Genomic DNA, 18,827 nt, shown 5'->3' with positions numbered 1-18,827 from the left:
AGTAGTTTGCGGTGTCATTGAACGTCACTGCTATATGTTATGTTGCTGTGTGTATTTTGTCATTATATACTGCGAAATATGTTATACAATAACAGTTATTCCTGATTACAACATGGCAGATTATTTTCTGAAGGTGTAATAGTCACTTAGCTTGGCTGATCCCTCAATCAGTTTTGTCAAGTGGATAATATTTCCAGCAATTGTCCCCTGTATAAACATGGTGATCTGTCAGTTGTAGTGTTCTCATTCATATTGTATTGACCATTGTTTTCTACTGCAGTGCCTGATTTCATTGTACACCTCTACAGTATATGTGATGCTGACGCTGAGTTCTCATTTCTTCTGAACAGCTGCAGAAATGTTTTTTAACGGCAGTTTTAGCAAACGTTTAGCATTATTGTGGGTATCTGACGAAGCTGATACATTACAGTGACTAACCTTTCTATTAACCATTACTCTTTATACAGAGGGGAATCGGTCACCATACCACTAGTCGGGATCCTGGACGTCACAATACCGACGCCGGAATCCCAGTGCCACAGGATTTCCTTCCTCTTTGGGTGTCCACGACACCCATAGAGGGAGAATAAATGCTGGGGTGAGCGCAGCGTGCTACCGTGCCCACAGCACAGCGAGCCCGCAAGAGGCTTGCTAGCGCTCGCCCCGTTGCCGGCATACTAGTGGTCGGGATCCCGCTGTCGGTATACTGACGTCCGGGATCCCGCCCACCAGCTTTACATACCAATACCATACAGAGTTTATTGAGGACTGGGGGACACAAGAAGTGCTTTGGTAAGCAGCTTCTGGGCTATGGCCGCCAGATGGATCCTCTGCACTAAATAACTAGTACATAGTACATCTTAACAACCTAACTGACTGCTTTTCCCCCATAAAACTGCTCAGAAAATGTTTTTTCTTTACTACTTAATAAAGTTTAAACAGTATTTGTAATAAAATATTTTCTTGAAAAAAAATCTATATATGTAGGAGGTGCTTTGCATCCTGCCCGTGTCCCTAGTCTCCTATTATAAAATAACTTCCCAATCCACCAGTGGCAATAGCCCCCCCCAGTGGTCTCCCTCTTACTAGTAAAAACAGAAACATGTTTTATAGCCCCCACCCCACCCCACCCCATTCCACCCCCTTTAAAAAAAAACACTTTTTTTTCTGCACCCCCCAATACTCTGGGCCAGGGTTGTTTTTTATTAATATTTTACCCACTGCCCCCTTCAACATAATTGGATTATATATCTTTATCTCCCCCCTACCCCCACTGGTTATTGTTTTCCTCTTGGGGGTTACCCCTCACCGCCTCATGGGCATATACTCCCCCCTCCCCCCCCCCCCACACCTTCCCTATACAGAGCACAGTGGAGCGTGTCCAGGGGGGACTGATGATCAATCCATCCTGCTGCAGCTAGATTGTGCTGGGAGAGGCACAGTGGTTACCCGGCACATGCGCTCCAGAATGCTGGCTGCACAGCAGCATTATTTTGTGTGCCCGGACCATCACTGCCAGTCCAGGGCACACAGAGAGGGCAGAGGACGGTGGGTGCATAGGACAGCGGGGGGCATGTGATACGACCTGGCCAGGTTACATAGTCCTGACTCCGGTCACATCACGTGACCAAGCCAGGCAAGTGTTGAATCCTTTTTTTTTTTTTTTTAAGTTTGTTGTTTGCCAACAAAGTATCTAACATTTTATATCCCTTACAACACTCACATGAACACTAGGGTTAATTCCAACAGAAGCCAATATACTTACCATTATGTGTGGAATGTGGTAGGATACCAAAACACCAGGAGGAAAATCTCAGAATTGCATGGAGAACATACAAACACAACACACATAGGTCTGGCAAATATTTTCTTGCGCATCCTTATGGTTTTATAGAAAGTAGTATTATACTTTCTCCCTACGATGACTAAGCTATCGGTGTACCATTTCCAGTTGCCATTAGGGCCTAATGGGACTTGTATATCCCCTCTGGAGGCAATATTGTGAGCATGCAAGGTGGCCTGCACATGACCAATGAATTCCCAGTCTTAATACACCACTCATAGTCTGCGGACTGGCACCGCTCACATATAAAGCCCACTTATAGGCTGTTCTTTCACTGAGTTGACCAACATGTGAGATAGATAGCTCAGTTGTTTTGGAAAGACGTACCTCTAGTTTCCAACAGTAAACACCTCATGCTCACAAACATGAATTATATTGCCTTCTCCTTGTCTAAACTAAAAATATGGCTGACATTTCTGAATGGGCCATCTCTCACTACTCAGTATAGTTTATTTCAAAATATGACAACCTTCCTACTGTACTGTTATTGCAGGATGATGCCTCTACCTTACAACTAGCTAACATTTTCCAAAGACAACTTTTTTTAGTAGGTCTTTTTTCCTTGTGTAATGATCTCAGTCTCTCTAAACATGTCCTAAAACTTGGGGATTACTCACTGCCAGGAGATCTTGACAGCAAAGCTAATTCTTTGCTTGAGCTCAACTTCCTGAAGACCTATTAAAGGGCTGTGAGAGAAGGACGAGTGGCAGTGGATGGACTACAGTTGCTGTGGAAATGCTGTTTTCTCTGGACCTTTTACAATAAATCTATTTGTATCATGTAATCAGTATTCTCCAGAGAGAGAAAAGTACTTAATTGGACTCCACTCTAAGAAGCATTGGAGCTCTGTCCCCTGGAACTCTCAGGCAAGAAACGTACTTGTTGCTAATTATATACAGTGCTGCAGTGTTGGGTTGGAAAAAGTTATGTACTATTTAGTGACTTATTAAGTGTTGGAAAATGTCTCTGTCCAATGTCCTACATAAGTGGCCACTCTCCCACTATGTGCATACATTTGTATGGCTGATTATTGTCACTTTACATGCTTTGCTGTGGTGCAGCCAATGATAATCAGATTCATGTTTAAGTACCGCCTCCCTGTGTCTCCGTAGCCCACCAAACGTATTAAGTCTACATTCCCAAATTACTGTCATCTTATTTAACTGTTTGATTGACCGTGATTAGACAAGTCGGGAGTGATGGAGAAAGGGGCTGAGCAACATTCATGTCTGGCCTGTCACTTTCAATCCTTTAATCACATTGTTTTCCCAGTGGCACATCGGCATTCTGAGGCCCTGCATGCACAACGGCTGTTATTGAAAACCAGTGTTTACATCATGCAGGCCAACCGTAGAAATTCCAGCAGTTTATACACTGGGATAAGGTGGTGTCCTTAGGGACGGGGGACGCCCTGCAACGCTGCTCCTCCAACTCCACCTCTGCACAAATAAATATTAGGCTTGCAGAGCTGCCAGTCTCTGTGGTGTGAGTAGGCTGGGCACATACAGTATACACCTCTCTGCCACTTTGTATGTCAGAATGTGTGATTGTGTTCACTGTGTGCTTATATATAAGTGAAAGTAGAGCAAGTGGGGCTATACAGTATAACCCCTTATAGATTACTAATTGTGCTATACAGTACAACCCCTTAAAGATTACTGATTGTCCTATACAGTATAACCCCTTATAGATTACTGATTGTGCTATACAGTATAACCCCTTCTAGATTACTGATTGTCCTATACAGTATAACCCCTTATAGATTACTGATTGTGCTATGCAGTATAACCCCTTAAAGATTATTGATTGTGCTATACAGTATAACCCCTTATAGATTACTGATTGTCCTATACAGTATAACCCCTTATAGATTATTGATTGTGCTATACAGTATAACCCTTATAGATTACTGACTGTGCTATACAGTATAACCCCTTATAGATTACTGATTGTGCTATACAGTATAACCCTTATAGATTACTGATTGTGCTATACAGTATAACCCTTTATAGATTACTGATTGTGCTATACAGTATAACCCTTATAGATTACTGATTGTGCTTTGCAGTATAACCCTTATAGATTACTGACTGTGCTATACAGTATAACACCTTATAGATTAATGATTGTGCTATACAGTATAACCCCTTATAGACTACTGTTTGTGCTATACAGTATAACCCCTTATAGATTACTGATTGTGCTATACAGTATAACCCTTATAGATTACTGATTGTCCTATACAGTATTACCCTTTATAGATTACTGATTGTGCTATACAGTATAACCCCTTATAGATTACTGATTGTGCTATGCAGTATAACCCCTTATAGATTACTGATTGTGCTATACAGTATAACCCCTTATAGATTACTCTGATTGTGCTATGCAGTATAACCCCTTATAGATTACTGATTGTTCCTCTGCTATAATCAAGTAATTGGAAGCTATTTATAAGCAAACACAGTAATGCTGCACTTGTTTTTTTGTTTTTTTTTTCATGTGGACTCTATAAGGGATTCGTGGGGTCAGGCGTTTAAGTCTTATATATAGCTACGCTTCATTATCTGCTTCCCATGTGAACATTGTTTGACATGAGGTACAGTAGGACTCCCCTCTGAATGCAGCTGCTAATTGTGATAGCTGTGCAGTTGAAGTGCCACTAAATCTGTGTATTGGAATGTGCAGATTGCCTCCTACCCTATTTGGGCTATGACTACTCCGGTTTTATTTATTTATTTTTGTATTTATATTTCTCTAACGTCCTAGTGGATGCTGGGAACTCCGTAAGGACCATGGGGAATAGCGGGCTCCGAAGGAGGCTGGGCACTCTAGAAAGATTTATGACTACCTGGTGTGCACTGGCTCCTCCCACTATGACCCTCCTCCAAGCCTCAGTTAGATATTGTGCCCGGCCGAGGTTGGATGCACACTAGGGGCTCTCCTGAGCCCTTAGAAAGAAAGTATAGATTTAGGTTTTTTATTTTCAGTGAGACCTGCTGGCAACAGGCTCACTGCAGCGAGGGACTAAGGGGAGAAGAAGCGAACTCGCCTGCTTGCAGCCGGATTGGGCTTCTTAGGCTACTGGACACCATTAGCTCCAGAGGGATCGACCGCAGGCCCAGTCCTTGGTGTTCGGTCCCGGAGCCGCGCCGCCGTCCCCCTTACAGAGCCAGAAGCAAGAAGAGGTCCGGAAAAACGTCGGCAGAAGACATCAGTCTTCACCAAGGTAGCGCACAGCACTGCAGCTGTGCGCCATTGCTCCTCATGCACACCACACACTCCGGTCACTGATGGGTGCAGGGCGCTGGGGGGGGGGGCGCCCTGAGCAGCAATATAAACACCTTGGCTGGCAAAAATACATCACATATAACCCCCAGGGCTATATGGATGTATATTAACCCCTGCCAGATTCCATAAAAATGCGGGAGAAAAGTCAGCGAAAAAGGGGCGGAGCCTATCTCCTCAGCACACTGGCGCCATTTTTCCCTCACAGCTCCGTTGGAGGGAAGCTCCCTGGCTCTCCCCTGCAGTCTACACCACAGAACAGGGTTAAAACAGAGAGGGGGGGCACTAAATTTAGGCGCAGTATAAATTATATAAAAGCAGCTATAGGGGACATAACTCAGTTAGTCCCTGCATTATATAGCGCTCTGGTGTGTGCTGGCATACTCTCACTCTGTCCCCCCAAAGGGCTTTTGTGGGTCCTGTCCTCATTGGAGCATTCCTTGTGTGTGTGCAGTGTGTCGGTACGGCTGTGTCGACATGTTTGATGAGGAGACTTATGTGGAGGCGGAGCAGTTGCCGATAAATGAGATGTCGCCCCTGTGGGCCGACACCAGAGTGGATGGATAGGTGGAAGGTATTAACCGACAGTGTCAACTCCTTACATAAAAGGCTGGATGACGTAACAGCTATGGGACAGCCGGCTTCTCAGCCCGCGCCTGCCCAGACGTCTCAAAGGCCATCAACGCTCCCTCAGATGGCAGACACAGATGTCGACACGGAGTCTGACTCCAGTGTCGACGAGGTTGAGACATATACACAATCCACTAGGACAGGGGTTCTCAAACTCGGTCCTCAGGACCCCACACAGTGCATGTTTTGCAGGTAACCCAGCAGGTGCACAGGTGTATTAATTACTCACAGACACATTTTAAAAGGTCCACAGGTGGAGCTAATTATTTCACTTTTGATTCTGTGAGGAGACCTGCAAAACATGCACCGTGTGGGGTCCTGAGGACCGAGTTTGAGAACCTGTGCACTAGGAACATCCGTTACATGATCCCGGCAATATAAAATGTGTTACACATTTCTGACATTAACCCAAGTACCACTAAAAACAAAGGGTTTTATGTGTGGGGAGAAAAAGCAGGCAGTGTTTTGTTCCCCCATCAAATGAGTGAATGAAGTGTGAAAAAGCGTGGGTTTCCCCGAAAAGAAACTGGTAATTTCTAACAAGTTACTGATGGCGTACCCTTTCCCGCCAGAGGATAAGTTACGCTGGGAGATATCCCCTAGGGTGGATAAGGCGCTCACACGTTTTGTCAAGGTGGCACTGCCGTCTTAGGATACGGCCACTTTGAAGGTACCTGCTGATAAATAGCAGGAGGCTATCCTGAAGTCTGTAATTACACACTCAGGTACTAGACTGAGACCTGCAGACTGCTGCAGCGTGGTCTGTACCCCTTTCAAACAGGGATACTATTTTGCGAACATAAGACGTCGTCTTATATATGAGGGATGCACAGAGGAATATTTTGCCGGCTGGCATCCTGAATTATTGCAATGTCCATTCTGTCAGGAGGGTATTGGAGACCCGACACTGGACAGGTGATGCTGACTTTAAAAGGCACATAGAGCCTTATAAGGGTGAGGAATTGGTTGGGGATGGTCTCTGGGACCTCGTATCCACAGCAACAGCTGGGATGAAAATATTTTACCTCAGGTTTCCTCACAGCCTAAGAAACGCACTGTATTATAAGGTACAGTCCTTTCGGCTTCAAAAAAGCAGGCGGGTCAAACGAGGGAAGAGGGAAAATGCTGCACCAGCAGCCAGTCCCCAGAATCAAAATTCTTCCCCTGCTTCCTCTGAGTCCACCGCATGACGCGGGGGCTCCACAGGCGTAGCCAGGTACGGTGGAGGGCCGCCTCAAAAATTTCAGCGATCAGTGAGCTCGCTCACAGGTGGATCCCTGGATCCTTCAAGTAGTATCTCAGGGGTACAAGCTGGAAGTCGAGGCGTCTCCCCCCCGCCGTTTACTCAAATCTGCCTTGCCGACAACTCCCTCAGGCAGGGAGGCTGTGCTAGAGGCAATTCACAAGCTGTATTCCCAGCAGGTGATAGTCAAGGTGCCCCTACTTCAACAAGGACGGGGTTACTATTCCACACTGTTTGTGGTACCGAAACCAGCCGGTTCGGTGAGACTCATTTTAAAATGGAAATCCTTGAACACTTACATAACAAAGTTCAAGATGGAATCGCTCAGGGCGGTTATTGCAAGCCTGGACGAGGGGGATTACATGGTATCCCTGGACATCAAGGATGCTTACCTGCATGTCCCTATTTACCTTCCTCACCAGGAGTACCTCAGATTGTGGTACAGGATTGCCATTACCAATTCCAGACACTACCGTTTGGACTGTCCACGGCACCGAGGGTGTTTACCAAGGTAATGGCAGAAATGATGATACTCCTTCAAAAAAAAGGGAGTTTTTATTTATCCCATACTTGGATGATCTCCTTATAAAGGCAAGGTCCAGGGAGCAGTTACTGGTCGGAGTAGCACTATCTCAAGAGGTGCTACAACAGCATGGCTGGATTCTGAACATTCCAAAGTCACAGCTGGTTCCTTCCACTCGCTTACTGTTCCTGGGGATGATTTTGGACACAGAACAGAAAAAGTGTTTCTCCCGCAGGAGAAAGCCAAGGAGCTGTCATCTCTAGTCAGAGACCTCCTAAAACCAAAAAGGGTATCGGTGCATCGTTGCACACGAGTCCTGGGAAAAATGGTGGCTTCATACGAAGCAATTCCATTCGGCAGGTTCCATGCGAGGACCTTCCCGTGAGACCTCTTAGATAAGTGGTCGGGATCGCATCTTCAAATGCATCAAATGATAACCCTGTCTCCAAGGACCAGGGTGTCTCTACTGTGGTGAATGCAGGGTGCTCATCTTCTAGAGGGCCGCAGTTTCGGCATACAGGACTGGGTCCTGGTGACCACGGATGCCAGCCTTCAAGGCTGGGGAGCAGTCACACAGGGAAGAAACTTCCAGGGCCTATGGTCAAGTCAGGAGACTTCCCTACATATAAATTCTGGAACTGAGGGCCATTTACAATGCCCTAAGTCAGGCAAGACCCCTGCTTCAAAACCAGCCGGTACTGATACAGTCAGACAACATCACGGCAGTCGCCCATGTGACCCGACAGGGCGGCACAAGAAGCAGGATGGCAATGGCAGAAGCCACAAGGATTCTCCGATGGGCGGAAAATCACGTACTAGCACTGTCAGCAGTGTTCATTCCGGGAGTGGACAACTGGGAAGCAGACTTCCTCAGCAGACACGACCTACACCCGGGAGAGTGGGGACTTCATCCAGAAGTCTTCCTGCTGTTGGTAAACCGTTGGGAAAGGCCACAGGTGGACATGATGGCGTCCCGCCTCAACAAAAAGCTAAAGAGATATTGCGCCAGGTCAAGGGACCCTCAGGCGATAGCTGTGGACGCTCTAGTGACACCGTGGGTGTACCAGTCAGTTTATGTGTTCCCTACTCTGCCTCTCATACCAAAGGTACTGAGAATAATAAGATGGCGAGGAGTAAGAACGATACTCGTGGTTCCGGATTGGCCAAGAAGGGCTTGGTACCCGGAACTTCAGGAAATGATATCGGAGGACCCATGGCCTCAGCCGCTCAGACAGGACCTGCTTCAGCAGGGGCCCTGTCTGTTCCAAGACTTACCGCGGCTGCGTTTGACGGCATGGCGATTGAGCGCCGGATCCTGAAGGAAAAGGGTATTCCGAAAGAAGTCATTCCTGCGCTTATTAAAGCCAGGAAAGATGTTACGGCAAAGCATTATCACCGCATGTGGCGGGAATATGTTGCATGGTGCGAGGCCAAAAAGGCCCCAACAGAGGAATTTCCACTAGGTCGATTTCTACATTTCCTGCAACCAGGAGTGAATATGGGCCTAAGTCTAGGCTCCATTAAAGTACAGATCTCGGCTCTGTCGATTTTCTTTCAAAAAGAATTAGCTTCAGTACCTGAAGTTCAGGCATTGTGAAAGGAGTGCTGCATATTCAGCCCCCGTTTGTGCCCCCTGTGGCACCTTGGGATCTCAACGTGGTGTTGAGTTTTCGTAAAATCACATTGGTTTGAGCCACTAAAAAACGTGGATCTAAAATATCTCACGTGGAAAGTGGTCATGTTATTGGCCTTGGCTTCAGCCAGGCGAGTGTCAGAATTGGCGGCTTTATCATGTAAAAGCCCTTATCTGATTTTCCATATGGATAGGGCAGAAGTGAGGACTCGTCCCCAATTTCTTCCTAAGGTGGTGTCAGCGTTTCACCTGAACCAGCCTATTGTGGTGCCGGCGGCTACTAGTGAATTGGAGGACTCCAAGTTGCTAGACGTTGTCAGGGCCCTGAAAATATATGTTTCCAGGACGGCTGGAGTCAGAAACTCTGACTCGCTGTTTATCCTGTATGCACCCAACAAGCTGGGTGCTCCTGCTTCTAAGCAGTCTATTGCTCGCTGGATTTGTAGTACAATTCAGCTTGCACATTCTGTGGCAGGCATACCACAGCCAAAATCTGTAAATGCCCATTCCACAAGGAAGGTGGGCTCATCTTGGGCGGCTGCCCGAGGGGTCTCGGCTTTACAACTTTGCCGAGCAGCTACTTGGTCAGGGGCAAACACGTTTGCAAAATTCTACAAATTTGATACCCTGGCTGAGGAGGACCTGGAGTTCTCTCATTCGGTGCTACAGAGTCATCCGCACTCTCCCGCCCGTTTGGGAGCTTTGGTATAATCCCCATGGTCCTTACGGAGTTCCCAGCATCCACTAGGACGTTAGAGAAAATAAGAATTTACTCACCGGTAATTCTATTTCTCGTAGTCCGTAGTGGATGCTGGGCGCCCATCCCAAGTGCGGATTGTCTGCAATACTTGTAAATAGTTATTGTTAACTAAAGGGTTATTGTTGAGCCATCTGTTGAGAGGCTCAGTTGTTTTCATACTGTCAAACTGGATATAGTATCACGAGTTGTACGGTGTGATTGGTGTGGCTGGTAAGAGTCTTACCCGGGATTCTAAATCCTTCCTTATTATGTCTGCTCGTCCGGGCACAGTGTCCTAACTGAGGCTTGGAGGAGGGTCATAGTGGGAGGAGCCAGTGCACACCAGGTAGTCATAAATCTTTCTAGAGTGCCCAGCCTCCTTCGGAGCCCGCTATTCCCCATGGTCCTTACGGAGTTCCCAGCATCCACTACGGACTACGAGAAATAGAATTACCGGTGAGTAAATTCTTATTTTCTTTGTGTTTTTTTTGTTATATGTATGTTCTGTTTTAACTTCTGACTACAATAGATTGAGAAACATTTTTTACCTATTCATGCATTTTATTTGTTTATTATGAGGAGCTAGGTCTTAGGAAAAAAATAGAAATAATTTTTATTCAATAAAAGTGCTGCGACTCATGTAAAAGTGTCACAAACTGGGCAAGAAGATGCACCAGAAGCCCCTACATTATAGGGTAGATGTAATAAGAATCGGTAAAGGGAGAAGTGGTATCAGCTCACGTTCTGTGCACTGATAACGCTTCTCCCTCATGTAAGAAAGTAGTGTAATACTGGCAAACGACGGGGGCACTATGCACGCCCGTCTTTAGCTGTCACTGTCGTCTATAAGATGTGCGAAGCTGTGAATGGATGTTCAGTGGCACTGACCGTTCCCAACACGTGCAGGGTTGGTTATGCGTGACCGGTGGTCTGGAGACCGCTGGTCAGCATACCTCCACCGGTATCCCAGCATCGGAATGCCGGGGAGGGGGGGCGAGCTTTGGGCTCGGTGGCGACCTGCGGTTGCCACAGGTTCTATTCCCACTGTATGGGAATAGAACCTGTGGCATGCCGACTGTCTGGATTCTCAGTGGGTGGGATGCAGGGGGAGATGTTGTGACTGGCGGTAAGGTTACATAACTACATCCCCCTGCAGCTATCGATTTTGGCAGCTGTCGTTGCCCATTCACCACGGGAGGGACAGCTCTGTCCCTGGCTACGGCAACTGCCGGCTTTGGGATACATGTGAGATCTCGCGATAGTAGCAAGATCTCGCACATGCCCATTGTAGCCTGGTGGGAGAAGAGACACAGCCATCAGCACCAAGCTGATGCGCTGTGGGTTCTGGCGGGGACCACCAGAGGGAGAAGTTTTCACTCCAGCAAACGATAATAATGAAGTGTAAGATACAGTAGTGCAGGCAGTGGGCCGTCTGTAAAGAGTTTTATCAGAGGGAAATGGGTGCAGTCAGATGGATCGCAGGTTTGTGATTCCATTGTGTATACACAGTGAAATATTGACACTACATCATGGTTACCTGTGTGCAGTAATAACCAAGACACCTACAATAAATAAGGACATGGAGAAGTTTAAAGCAAACTGACAATCAATTCAAGCAAACTAAAAGATAAGCACCAGAGAACCACTGATAGTGTGACAAGTCCTAGTATTGGCATGGCATGTTTCTGGATCAAGCCTGCTTATATGGAGTAAGGAGACTTCCTAATTGTATTGGATTACTACAACAAACATTTTTAAATTGCAAAGCTACTGAGACGTTCCGTATGTGCCAAGTGTCAAATTATCCACTAACTCAGGACTTATTTTTATTACTCCATGTGCTGCTGCTGCTGTAGCGAAACACATCACATTGGGCCTAATTCAGATCTTGAAGTATATGAGCTGCATAGCGCAAAGTACCGTTGTTCAGTACCTAGTGCACGTGCCAGACCTATAATGCGCATTTGCAGTGTGGGTCTTGTGTCGTTAGACACACTACAGCTGCAGACTTCACTAAATTCTGCAGCCGTTAGAGGACGGGGAGGGGGCAGTGATGCCCTCCATTTCCCAAAACGGTGGCGTGTCGCCGTCTTTTTGGGGGAGTGCTGAAGCCATAATCTGCGTCAGAAGATGGAGATTTCCTGACATCTTTGTAGGAACTGCGTCAGCTGGCTTGTGCGACCCTGTGGGTCATGCAGCCAACCAATGGTGTTGCAGGTGATGGGATCACTAATGAAAGCAAGGAGCGTCTACTTATAGCAGACGCCTCCTACTGCATTACCATACTAGTGCATCGCTGCTGCTTGAAAGTAAGTGGCAGCAATGCAAGATCCGTTCACATCTGAATCAGGCCCATTGTGTTGTGTCTGTTTTTATGTTATATACATATCTGTCTACCCTCGTGGAAGCTGCGGGAGGCTCCCGATATTTGGAGCAGTCCCCTGCAGCCCCGGAAGGGTAGGCGACTCTCCTGCATCCTGCCCGCTTCCCAGTGAAGTGGGCAGGATGATGTAAAAATCACCGGCAATCGTGGGGCTGCGAGAAGGGGGCAGAGCTAAATTGCTGAAATTAACCCCTTAGCCGCGCCCCTCACTGCGGACCCACGAATCGTGGTTGTTTTCCTGAGTTAGGGCGGGCCTTAAGCTCTACCCTTTGCTGTAGATCCGCGAATCGTGGGCGTTTCCTAGTGCTGGGGGTGGGGCCTAATCAGGAGCGGATTGGGAACAAAAAGCGGCCCTGGAAAAATTTGTACTAGTGGCCCCACATGGGCAGCACCAGAGGTGTAAGGTCTAGCCATGGGCCATTTCAGCAGCACCCTCCCCCCAAGATTTTCCAGATAGTGGGCATGTCCAGCACCAAGGGGGAAGTTAAAAAGTAATAAAATTAAATATTATGAGCACATTATATGATACACCTTCAGAATTTAGGAAACTATATCATTCTTTAGAAAGATATATTTTCTTGCTTATTACACCAACCGTATTCCAATCACTATTCACTCAATCTTATATGTCAGCCAAGCAGGCAGACGGAGCATACACTAGATCATCTGCAATCACAGGATAAGTGGCAAAGTAATTTTCATATATGCGAATTATTTTGCATCCTATTCATTATGTCTATAAAAAGGACCACATGTGGTCAAACAAAACAGGCCCCACGGGTGCGTCGACCCACCGGGTATCTTCCCTGTGGACCCTATGGCCAATCCGCCTCTGGGCCTAATGATTTGTCAGTTAGGCCCTGCCCCCCAAAGTGACATGTTGCGTCTCCTCTCCGGGCTTCTCCCGGAGAGGAGAATGAAAAAGTCGGAAAGTATGGTTAAAGTTCCCTTTTTAGGGCAGGTTCTCCCAATTGAATAGTACATACCACTTTATCGAAATAAATAGTTTATTGAAGATTCGTAGTTTGGCATCATTACATTTGTGTCTTGGTCATCTGGTACAGCATGTGAGATATTGCATAAAATTTACTATGCATTTTACAGGACTTCTGCACGCTTCTTCAGACGGTCTCTGCCTATTTCTTTCTGTCGATCGTATTGCTGGAATCAGAGTAAACATGCTTTTTATCCTTGTAGAGTGCCAGTGTCCAGCTTGTCCTGTGCTGGGGATTTCTTAACAGCAGTAGGATTGTCAGAAAAAAAAAAATAGGTACAAACTGAAGAAGCAGGCAGCAGTCCCGTGAAACGCGATGGCGGCTACATTAGAACCATCTTTGACTTAAATAGGCTCCCGTCACTGATGTGTTAGTTCCCATTATATGAATAGGTGTGATGGTGAAATGGCCCCTATTGGATAGACATGACAGCTTATGTTTGGAAGTCTTTATGATTGGATTGGGTATGCAATAACAGCTAAGTAACATGTCAACAATAAATAATGAATTTCCATGAAATAAAGCAAACAAATAACAGGCGTCTGACCCTCCTGCTGCTGACATTTAGAAATAGAAGAATAAATAAAATATTAAGCTCTTTCAATTACATTAAATCCTATTACTTATTTAGTCTCAGTCTGGAGTTCAGTATAAATGACAAAAGCCTTGCTGTGAAAATACATCACTCATAAACCTATACCCACTGACATTGATATACTGATAATGCCTTGTAATTATTTTTGTTTAGATGGTGCCTAATGATCATTACTTTTCATTGGTGCATAATGCATATTTACCTATTACCCTGCCGCATCAACAGTTTTCAGGCCGTAATGTACGGGTGCTTAATAAACCTGATCAGATACAGTAGGCCTCCTAATGCCTTTAGTGATTTGAGCTGTAGGGGTAAATTTACTAAGGCTTCTAAAACAGAGAAGTGGAGATGTTGCCCATGGCAACCAATGAGAGTCTGTCTAGCATTTTTTAGCATGCAATGGAGAAATAATAACTAGAAAATGACTGATTACTATAGGCAACACCACTGCTATGCACATTTGGAAGCTTTAGTAGTCTCTCCCAAGGCCGTAACTACATGTGTACCAGTGGCGCCTTGCAACTGCACTGTGGGTGCACCATCTGGCAGCACCACCCTCTCGCCCACTGCCCGCTCTCTCTCACTGCCTCCTGCCGCTGCAGCGCTGCCCTGCACGCGGGGGATTTCTGATTTTTTTTATGTATAAGCCCCGCACCCTCCTGAATTTGTCTTTCTCTTCAAAGACCCGCGAATCGCGGGTTGTGCACTTCTGTGGTGTGCACTTGTGCTGTAGTGCTGTTGTAACCTCCGACTGCCTCAGTCCCTCCACTGGCTGCTGCATCCTATAACTACAACCCATTGCCTAGTCCTGTTCCTGGAGGCACTTGTAAGTGATATTATTCCAAAAATACTTATTTCTGCCGTAATGGGTAAAAAGGGGACTAATGTGTAAATGTGTGACGGGGTCTACCGCGTGTAATGTGTGTTAGTGGCGCTACTGTGCTGCCTGATTTGAATAATGGAGACTACTATGCAGTGTAATATGAATTGGTATTTTTTTGTGACCACGGCCCTAGATTTTTGCCACGCTCCTATGGGTCACACTGGACCTATTTTAAGTATGGGGGTGGGCGCCGAAAGCTGTTTCTTTCACACAGCGCTAAAATGCCTAGTTACAGCACTGAATCTTCTGTTACAATGTGCCTTGTTTGGTTGTCGAAGCCCCCCTCTGTGAACTAAGAAGATCACAATAGGTATGGCCACCAGTTTGTTTTCCATCGATGGTACCATTGATGGATAACCTCGATGGTGTGAAACCATCTGCAAGGTAACCATTGAGGGTTTCACCCATCGATGGTGAACCCTGCTTTATTGTGCAATGAGCTGCAGGCCAATCAGAGTCCATGGGCGTGGCTTTACAGGTGTCGGGGGTGGGGCTAGGCTCTGTGTCCCAACACCTTGAAGGGAAAAAAAAATTGGTAGCTTCTTATAATCAGTGGTGGCAAACAGTCTGGTTCTCCCCCATTGATGGTAAAAGTAGTTACCATTGGTAATAGACCATCAATGATTTCAAATCATCAATGGCCATCCCTAGTTCAGAATGTGAGTCTTTGTTAACGCTATTTGGACCTCCTATGCAGGGGTCTCACAGAGGGGAGGAATTACAATGTCTGCAAACATCCCATCGGTTGTTGAAGATAGTCTGGTTTTCTTAATGGAGTCACTTCAGTATCAACAATTAGAACACTGTATAAACTGTGTCCGGGTCTATGCTGGCTGCTACCTCAGCCTGAATTCTCCATTCAAACTATGTTAACAACTATGCATTCACTGTCTGCCTTCTCTACAACCAGCGATACATTTACTATAGTGTACAAAAATATGCATTGATCATTTCCATGAGTCAGTCGGCAATTATCCAGGTGTATCACACATTAAATAGCTTTTAAGTGTATTTTGGTGGAAACTGTGAAAAGTCAGCATAGTGGGGGATTAAGTAATCTATAGCAGCTGCTAAACCGCCCCACCCCAAATTCAGATTATAAAGAAGTTGCGGACCATCACCTTACATTTTCTGGTCTGTAGGGTCAAGGGTCCTACACATTGATCGATATGCCGCTGAGCTGCCCGACGGCGGATTTGGCCGACAGGCGACCCGGCGGCGGGGGGGGGGGGCAGTGACGGGGGGGAGTGAAGTTTCTTCACTCCCCCCGTCACCCGGCACCATAGAAGTGCAGGCAAATATGGATGAGATCGTCCATATTGGCCTGCATGCACAAGCGACGGGGCACCAGCGATGAACGAGTGCGGGGCCGCGCATCGTTCATCGCTTGTGCCTCCACACTCAAAGATATGAACGGTATCTCGTTCATTAATGAACGAGATCGAGTGTGTAGGGCCTATTAGAGGGGATACTGGAAAGCTGTGGATTACATTGCTTCATAGCAGGTGAGCAATGCAGACGTATATTAGACATATTTATCTAATAAATTTAGGTGATTCATTATCTTTCCGTCCAGGGCTGCTTGTAGCCAATTTGGCTCCCAGTGCATGATTTAAAAATGTGCTCCACCCCATCGACATAAAAAAAAATGCGGCCCGTCCCCCCAGATATAAGAAACGCAAATTTGCGAGCGCCAAAGGCGCGTGCGCTCCCGGTGAGGGGGCGTGACCTCACTAAAATGGGCGTGGTTTCACTAAAATGGACGTGGTCTCGCCTGAAAAGATTATCTTGCACCCCAGTTTTTGACTCTGCACCAACACACCTCGGCCACCACAGGGGGAAAAAAAAGTCACCATATTAAGCCCCACAGTAATGCCCCTTTCACCATATTATGCTCCCTGCACCATATTGTGCCATACACCGCAATGCCCGTTATAAATTATGCCCCAAAGTAAAGCTTCTAATTACTTTAAAATTAGCTGCTCGTTGCTAGGGGTAGCATGCGCTTGGTGTCATTCTTGTTGCCAGGGGTTTCATGTGCTGGGTGTCATGCTTGTTGCCAGGGGTTTCATGTGCTGGATGTCATTCTGTGTCCTTCTGGCGGTGCGCGGGGCGGCAGGGAAAAGCTGAACCCGCCAGTGCTGCTGCTGCCAGCAAGAATGTCAGGGATATAATGTGAATTAGCCAGTCGGGTCCAGCACGCGGGATGTGCCCCAGGCTGCCCCTCCTCCTCCCTAGTACAATCACATCATTCCTCGAAACTGCCCCCCCCCCCCCCCCCAGCGGAGTACTACTCGGGAAGCGGAGGGAGGAGGGGGAGCCCGGACCAGTAAAGGGACAAAGTGCCGCGGCAGGATCCCCGTGTAGTTGCACGGCTCATCCGCCGCAAGAAACGGCACTGTTTCCATCCAAGAATTGTGAAGATCAAGTTGGTTTTGCCTATTAGAAAAAAAATCGGCTTTAAATCCTGCAGCAAAATTGGCAATAAAAACAAATCACTTTTGCAGTCAGGCCGGATTACATTCCCCTTACGTGTTTGTCGTCTATATGTATAGATTCTACTAATTAATGTATTGCATCTGTCACCCAACACCGCGGTGAATATTACAGAGAACAGCGTGAGGGTGCTATGGTTTTGATCTGTTGCATTGTTCATACTGTTTGATCTTTTCTCTGTTAAATTAGTTTAGTCTGTGTTACATCTAAGATTTATAATTCTGAGTCTGGCAATGCCAAAGTAAAATACAGAAAATAGCAATGATCTAACGTTGGATATAAATATTTCTGTTTCATTGGATTTTTAATTCTGCTCAAATGGAAACAGCGCTGACTTTGCCAGTCAGTTACTATGTTAGCCCTGTTTAAACCTTCTGCCCTCCCGAGAGTTAACACCTGGACAAGAGAGTCTGCACTGTTGGTGCAGCAGAGAACTCACACGTTTCTACTAATTGGAAGGGGGGAAGGAGAGTTAGTTTAGTAAATATTGGCCCTCATTCCGAGTTGTTCGCTCGTTATTTTTTTCTCGCAACGGAGCGATTAGTCGCTAATGCGCATGCGCAATGCCCGCAGTGCGACTGCGCCAAGTAAATTTGCTATGCAGTTAGGTATTTTACTCACGGCATTACGAGGTTTTTTCTTTGTTCTGGTGATCGTAATGTGATTGACAGGAAGTGGGTGTTTCTGGGCAGAAACTGGCCGCTTTATGGGTGTGTGCGAAAAAACGCTACCGTTTCTGGGAAAAACGCGGGAGTGGCTGGAGAAACGGGGGAGTGTCTGGGCGAACGCTGGGTGTGTTTGTGACGTCAAACCAGGAACGACAAGCACTGAACTGATCGCAGATGCCGAGTAAGTGTGGAGCTACTCAGAAACTGCTAAGAAGTGTCTATTCGCAATTTTGCTAATCTTTCGTTCGCAATTTTGATAAGCTAAGATACACTCCCAGAGGGCAACGGCTTAGCGTGTGCAAAGCTGCTAAAAGCAGCTTGCGAGCGAACAACTCGGAATGAGGGCCATTGTTTGTAAAATATTAAATTTTTGGGTTGGTGATGGAGGGTGTAGGAAGGGTGCAGGTTCTTAAACTCATCTAATATCTGGCAAAGTGCTGCATAGTTTACATTGGTCTTTATCCTGTTCATTCAGCTTGTTTGTGACCAATTACGCATACCCCATGGAATGTTTTTCAAGATTTGGAGATTGCTGGTTTGGCAGTCAAGATGAGTGCGTGGGTATGCGATCAAAGTTACATAAATGTATATTTCCTACAGTATTATGCTCCATACTTATGCATAAACCCTCCTTGCTCAAATAAATTAATAAAGAGATTAACTGGAGAATGGTACAGTCACTATTAAAATCCTGGCATTAGCTATACAGTGACAATGTCCAAATTAAAATAACTGCCAGAATCCATGATGTAATATATATCACGTCTCCAAAGAATGTCAGTAATATCACCCCGCATCTGTGGTAGAGATGAGCGCCTGAAATTTTTCGGGTTTTGTGTTTTGGTTTTGGGTTCGGTTCCGCGGCCGTGTTTTGGGTTCGAACGCGTTTTGGCAAAACCTCACCGAAT

At 46.2% G+C, this 18,827-nt stretch overlaps 1 protein-coding gene across 10 annotated transcripts in view; it reads left to right on the top strand.

Annotated features, from left to right (window-relative positions):
• The window catches only part of IQSEC1 (IQ motif and Sec7 domain ArfGEF 1), a 578,820-nt gene that overhangs the window by 364,272 nt on the left and 195,721 nt on the right, over positions 1-18,827 (top strand). The window lies entirely within an intron of this gene.

This window comes from Pseudophryne corroboree, chromosome 9, assembly GCF_028390025.1.
Source record: "Pseudophryne corroboree isolate aPseCor3 chromosome 9, aPseCor3.hap2, whole genome shotgun sequence".
In the NCBI taxonomy this organism is placed as follows: domain Eukaryota; kingdom Metazoa; phylum Chordata; class Amphibia; order Anura; family Myobatrachidae; genus Pseudophryne; species Pseudophryne corroboree.
The sequence above is the reverse complement of the archived record's forward strand: the minus strand, read 5'-3'. Positions and strand labels throughout refer to the sequence as shown.